The sequence below is a fragment of the Lolium rigidum genome, chromosome 4 (genome assembly GCF_022539505.1).
Source record: "Lolium rigidum isolate FL_2022 chromosome 4, APGP_CSIRO_Lrig_0.1, whole genome shotgun sequence".
NCBI lineage: Eukaryota > Viridiplantae > Streptophyta > Magnoliopsida > Poales > Poaceae > Lolium > Lolium rigidum.
Genome location: NC_061511.1, coordinates 2,582,110 through 2,589,280, shown reverse-complemented (window position 1 = coordinate 2,589,280; position 7,171 = coordinate 2,582,110). Strand labels below are relative to the sequence as shown.

The 7,171-nt window shown below is 45.6% G+C and overlaps 2 pseudogenes; one reads left to right on the top strand and one right to left on the bottom strand.

Moving 5' to 3' along the window:
• Window positions 1–1,115, top strand: part of LOC124707891 — a 4,760-nt pseudogene extending 3,645 nt beyond the window's left edge.
• A 666-nt stretch (window positions 1,116–1,781) lies between these two features.
• On the bottom strand, window positions 1,782–6,731 carry LOC124707890 (annotated as a pseudogene).
• Window positions 6,732–7,171: the final 440 nt, after the last annotated feature.

The following is a 7,171-nucleotide window of genomic DNA, read 5'->3' as shown; positions in this document are numbered from 1 at the left end:
AGTATGGTTGTTGGAGGAGATAAACAAATGGATGAGAGCTTTCTTCTGGGCCGGTAAGGACGAAGTCCGCGGTGGAAAGTGTTTAGTGGCATGGAGGAGCATTTGCAAGCCAAAGGAGTTTGGCGGGTTGGGAGTAAAGGATCTCAGGTTGCAGTTGCAGGGCCTCGCCCTTAGAGTGAGATGGCATTGGCCGAGACGCACGGACCAGGAGAGGCCGTGGTAAGGCCTACCTGGGTTGAATGACCCTGAATCCGTTGGAGTGTTCCAAAGCCTAGCACGTTTTTTTGTGGGTGATGGGCCGTTGACCTATTTTTGGAGGGATCGATGGATTAGTGGATACACAGCGGAGGAGTTGGCACCGGATGTGTTCGCCATGGTCCCTACCAGGAGAAAGAACACTTGCCGAGTGGCGGAGGCGTTGCGGGAGGATGGATGGATAGATGACATACAAGGAGAGATGACAGTGGAGATTTGGATGCAATGCATGAGATTGTGGGAGGCAGTGGAAACGGTGGAGAGAGACATCTCGAGTCCTGACCGCATATCCTGGAAAGGCGCGGAATCGGGAACCTACAAGGCAAAGGGCACATATAAGATGCTTTGTCTCGGAAGCGTAAAGTATGAGCAAGCCGGTGTGGGGTTCTTTCTCCCCCATGAAGTGCAAGATGTTTGCATGGCTGGCTATAAAGTATCGGCTGTGGACCTCAAATAGAAGGGCAAGACATGGGCTCCAGTAACGCCCAGATGCGTGTTATACATGTCTGCAAGAGGAGGATAATGTGGATCATATCCTGGTTTTATGCCCCTATGCGAGACAGGTGTGGTGCAGGGTGTTACACAACGCGAATCTACGGATCGTCGACCCAGGGTTCGTTGGAAACTTGCAGCGTTGGTGGATGGAGGCCCGCAAGCGAGTGAGGAGAATCGATAGGAAGCGCTTCGACTCGATGGTCATCACCACGGCATGGACGATCTGGAAGCAGAGAAACGAGAGGGCCTTCGGAAACGTGAGGGAGCAGAGATCGGTGGACCAAATGGTGGTTGAAATCATAGATGAGTTCCACCTCTGGGAGAGGGCCAAGAGAGGAGGGAGGCTAGGTATAGCGAGAGAATAGGCCTAGGCGGAGGGGGGTGGTGTGTGTGTCTCAGCACTGTTGTGCTTTCTTGTATATTGCTATGTTTTTTCTTCTATAAAGTAAAGCACGTTTTGCGCGTGCTCTTAAAAAAAAGATAACTATAGCAATGCCGACGTCACCTGATTTGAGGAACATAGGTTCCATGATGTAATGCCTAGTGATAAAATGGGTAAAAAAACATTTGCTTGCAGGGAGGCAAGATCCAGCACGAGCACCAAGCCTTGCAGAGTCTCGAAGCAACTTGTTGTCGTCTCAACCTTGCAGGGAGGCTTGATCGAAGATGCTGAAGTGTGTCTGGGAGACATCAGTAGTACCACGGAGGCACAACGAAGAAGAGATTGACTGGGCGTTCGGCCCCTTCTCTAGCGCAATTGCTATGTGTCCGAGTGATGCTTGGGATACACTTATATAGAAGCAGGCTCGTGGCTGCGAGATCGAATCAAACATTGGAATAGTCCCTGTATCAGCTAGCCAAGATGATAGCAACAAAAGAAGTGGACCCTTTATCCTAAATACTGTACTTCTAATTTTGTTGCGAACGAACTGATACGGCGATCAAGATATCCACCAGGGCTGTACACGTTGGTGAGCAGCGGAATGAGAACAGAGAAAATCCATAGAACATAGGCGAGAACGCCACAGAAAGCAGACAGTGGAATCATTCATTAGATGAACATCAGAACTATCCACACGTGATAGTACGGTGACCCCCTAAAAAGACAATTCCGTGACACATAGACATCAACATCAGAACCATTTGTACCCGCAAAAAAAAACATCAGAACCATTTGGATGTGCAGATTCTGTGGCACAGAAACAATGTTAATGAGCAGAACATGCCGTCATCACATATGGCTGAAAGAGTTAGCATCGTTAATTAATCCAGAACCTTCTAGTTGGTGAGGATTCCGTTCACGGCAGCACAGTCAAAAAGGACACCTCAAGGCAACATCAACATCATTTGTACTAGCCTTAGCCAACAGCAGTGCATCTCGTCGTAAAAAGAACAGGCAGGCTTCTTCATCCATGGAAATTGCAGGCTCAGTAACCTTGCAACTGAGCCAACTCGCCAATCACTTCCTCAAACTGCAGAAGATGATGATAAAGATAGTTAGATTATGGATTTCACTGAGAGAACTCGGCACCAAAAAGAAGAATATAGGAGGTATTGAATGAAACTACAGAGGAAAAAGGACATGGGTCTTAGGATACCTTCAAAATATGCTTCAAAAAGTAATCATTGTGGTGCTTGATTGACTTGGGTTCAGTAGCATGAATTGTGTCCTGCATGAATCAAACGATGTAACAAATCATATGGAGTAGTCACGTGTGCTAATAATAAAGTGAAGCATATACTTGCATAGTTGCATTGTAGTGATCATTTCAAGACCAGACAGTACAAAGGTTCTGGAAAAAAAAACACGGCCACATTGATATATTCATGGAGAAAAAGTGCAGACATGAACAAACAACCCATAACTGATAACCCCATGCACATAATTTTGCACTGATTTTTTATTTTAAGATTACATGATTCTTATGCGTAAATGCAAAATGTGCTCAATTTGGTGCCCATATACTGAATCTAAGCATAAAGCTTCTCCCTCAAAAAAAAACATAAAGCTTCAGAAATTCAAAAGATCAAGATCAATCATGGAGATGATACTTCAGAAACTTGCAAAATAAACATCATCCTTTCTCCAAGCAAGTTGATGGAAATATTAAGCAGAAGCCTCTCTGTGCATGCAAAAACAATAAGAATACAGGTAGATCCATAAGACACCAAAAAATAAGGTCGTAGTTGGTACAAAACAATCTTGCTACCTCGTCAATATAGAAGTCAAAGTCTTCATTGGATATGATATGTCCATCATTGTCAACTGCATGTGTTTTGTGTGTGTACGCCATAAGGATTTCCCTGTCACATATACAAGTTAAGTTAAGATTCCTATAAACTCCAAACATCAGCCGTAAAATATAAATAGATGATCATACAGACCTTACACTGGTCTCATTCGATCCCATGTGATGGGCGAGTTTACCAATGGTTATCACTGAAAACAACTTTAGAAAGCTTCTGACACCAAGAAGTAACTGTTGTTGCTTCACTTCAGCAAGAAACAGCTTCAATTGAAGACGATATGTATCCTGTTACAGTAAGCAATTTAACATTCTGGTCCATAAAAGTAGAGCTTATTTCTAAGCAGGCTTATATGCCTCTTCTCTACAATAAAACTAGAGCTTGATTTGTTGACACAAGTGAAATTGCACCTGAGCCAAAGAAATATAATTGAAACAACTTCTCTACAATTTCATAAACCACAAGTGTATGCCATGCCAGAAGAATGTTGATACAGAAAAACTGCCTGGCCAATTTAGGAGTAAAGTCGAATCGGTGCATATATGTTGACATAAAACATTCCTTTGTGACAAAAAGTTCATAACATATGATCACAGCTACATTAAGCTTCTTAATGCTTATTTTACCCAGTATGCTACGGGACTAATGCTTAATTTACCCGGTATGCTACAGGTTCCACAGTACAGCCAAAAACGTTATGAGGATGACATTGGCATATCAGCTGATTACTTCTGACGTTTCAATGCCAAAAGTTGAGCAAACATATAACGATACAGTACAAATAGAACTAGCAGCTTCCTAGCTAAACAGGCAAATACATATTTTATGTTCCTAATCTAGAAAAGCCTTGATCCCTTGCCCAATTAGGATAATATAGCTACAACAAATATATACAGAATAGGAATACTAGTGCTATCTTAGCTTTAGGCAATACCTGGTTGTAGAAAACTGAGGGCGATGCAGCAATGAACTTGGGGCAGGCAAAGGAAAAGAGTTCATCATAATATTTCTCCCCATCACATCTAAGCATCTTTGTCATTTGGGTACCATACTTTCCCTTCAGCTCAATACTAACATTTTCATCTATTAGATTGGTCTGTGGGCACAATGAGAGGCAGATCGCTAAAAGTGCATACATCTGCTCATTCTTCTTCAGTAGCAGGTCATATTGCGGAGACTTCTGGTGGTATTCCTTATACTTTAGCATATACAGCAGAATTCTGTTGAACTGATATATCGCGTCAGAATACCTAGATCAGTCCAAAAACATGGTGCATCAGCTAAAGCAGTTCCAGCTTGGACAAATCAAGGTGGTGCAAATGCAGTATAATGCACTAATAATGTGTGCCCCTTGCACCTCACATAGCAACATAATAATCTGTGTATACCTAAATAGCATGCTCCAAATTGTTGATCCAGTAATATCACTCATCACAAGAACATTATTGCCAAGCACTTTGGAGTTAAGCATGGATTGTATGACTAATTTATCAGGTAACTATATCACTCAACAGAAGAAAATGATAGCCGAGCACTTTCGAGTTCAAGCACAGAAAACTTGGATAATTTATCAGGTAATAATACCACTCATCAAAAGAAAACTGATAGTAACATTTTGAGTTAAGCACAGGAAACATGAATAGTATACTGACAGAAAATTACCAACAGCGTAAACATGACAGGGGACAAAAAGGAAAACTGCAACAAAAGGTTTATCGTTTATGCATAAGCCAACACAATGTTAAACTACAATTGTACATTTTTGCTAACTCACTCAAAGCTCAAAGTACACAGCAGTAGGACCACCCATGGAATTTTTACATTTGCTGCATTTTACCGTATCCCATCATCAGAAATAAGAACACTTCAGTGCTAGTAGAATGCAAACAAGACAATAAATGGATAGTGAAAATGTTCAAGCTAGTGTATTGCACACCTGTGCATCATGAAGCTGGCAAAACCATAGTGGTAGATAGTGGAAATGCAGCTCTCAATCACAGTGGTGTAGACACCCTGCTGGTTAATATCTATAGGCGACAAGCACTTGAGTCCAGTAGAGTAATCCCCTATCAGGCAATGCACCCTCAGCAGCCCAATCATGCTGTAGTACCCCAGCATCTTCAACACATTGCTCCCACCATCGTTGTCGTTCTGCATCGTGAAGTGCTCAAGTCCCTCCTTTTCCCTCTCCAAGATCTCTCTGATCATCGACTTCTCCACCAGTGCCTTCAAGTAATTGAGAACCCCATACACATCCCATGCCTGCAATAACAGAGTGGACTATTAGTTAGGAAACCACCACCAGAAGACCCATCACATTCAAGCTGCAATAACCAATGTCAACCAAATCTAACTGATAGACGAAAATCCTCTCACAAGGAACGACTTAATATGAAGTACAAACCACCTGTGCGACACACACTTATGACTCATGAAAACGGACTTAACCAGAGGAAATAACTGAGAGTGCGATTGAACAAACTATCTGCAGACACCACATAAGCAATCAGATTGCCATGTACCATCCAGTGAATTACCCTTTACTAGCACAAATCACATCTGTCACCACAAACTTAACTCACAGATAAAATTGGGACTATCCGTGCAGTAAACTACCACTAGCGCAAACCACTTCTGGCACCAATGTAACTCACGAATAGAATTGGGACTAGTATTAATATCCGGTAATAAACATGAATCAGATCTACAGCATCCTAAATGTCACAGATCAAAAAATTGAAGAGAATAGTGAAGCTAGCAGTCAGTAAACTATACATCCGGGAGAAATTGGAATTGCACCAGACAAAACCATGTATTCACTATGCGCGGACCACAGTTCGTTCTAATCCGGTACTGGCAGAGTAAAAGGGGTATAAATTAAGGTCGGACCTGGTCGAAGCGCTTGAGTAGGTTGATCTGCTCCTGGGACTTGTCCTTGAGCTTGGCGCGGTACTGGCAGAATCTTTGGAACTGGTAGACGAACTCGTCGACCATGTCCCAGAGCCACTTGTCGGGCAACTGCGCGCTGACGACGTCCTGGAGTACGACGGCGAAGAGGGAGCAGTAGTTGTCCCAGGAGTCGGCGCGGTGCTTGAGGGTGAGGAGGCCCGGGAGGCGCGCGTGGGCGTGGCGGAAGGTGAGCTCGCGGTAGAGGATGAGGAAGAACTGGTCGTTGTCGCAGTAGGCCGCGACGGCCTCGGCGGGCGGCCACGGGGCGTCGCGGTAGGGGCCGGCGCAGAGGCGGTGGAAGGTCTCGTCGTACAGCGCGAGGGTCCCGCTCGCGTCGCCGTCGCGGATGTGGCGGTAGAGGTCGGAGACGAAGCGCTTGACGGAGTCGGGGATGTAGTTGGTGTAGGACGCCGTGACCGCGCCAGAGGCGGCGGCGGCGGCGGCGGTGGGCATGGTCGCCGGAGAGGGGTCTAGGGCTAGGGCCTAGGGATCCTCGCCGGGTTTCTTCCTGGGGTTTTGGGGTGGCTCTCTGTCTGGCTTGGAGTGGGACAGTGGGTGGCTCTCTGTCTGGCTTGGAGTGGGTGGTTCCACCTGACCTGACCTGACCTGATCTGCTCACTCCGCACACGCCGAGAGCCAGCTGGTGGAGGCGATTTACACAGAAATAATCCTTTTGTGAAACTATAGCACAGACTGATCTCTTGTGGAAACTATTTCACCCATCTAACCCTTTTGTGTGGCGCTCCTTCCATGGGCGTCACATATGCCCAAGTGGCGCCCGACATGGCGCCGTCGACCCTGAGGTGTGCTACCCATCCGACGTGGCAGGATGTGTGGCGCCGCTTTTACCGGCGCCACACTTTGAAAGTGTGGCGCCCGTGGCATCGGCGCCACACATCCACTTATGTTTGCACAAAACATACTGTAAGACATTTCTCCAGGGACTTAGCCGTTTTGGCGACCCTGTTTGTGTGGCGTCGACGCCATGGGCGTCACACCTTACTATGTGGCGCCCGTGGCAAGGGCGCCACACATGCACTTTTGTTTGCACAAAACATACTGTAAGACATTTCTCTAGGGACTTAGCCGTTTTGGCGACCCTGTTTGTGTGGCGCCGACGCCATGGGCGTCACACCTTACTATGTGGCGCCCGTGGCAAGGGCGACACACATGCACTTTTGTTTGCACAAAACATACTGTAAGACATTTCTCTAGGGATTTAGCC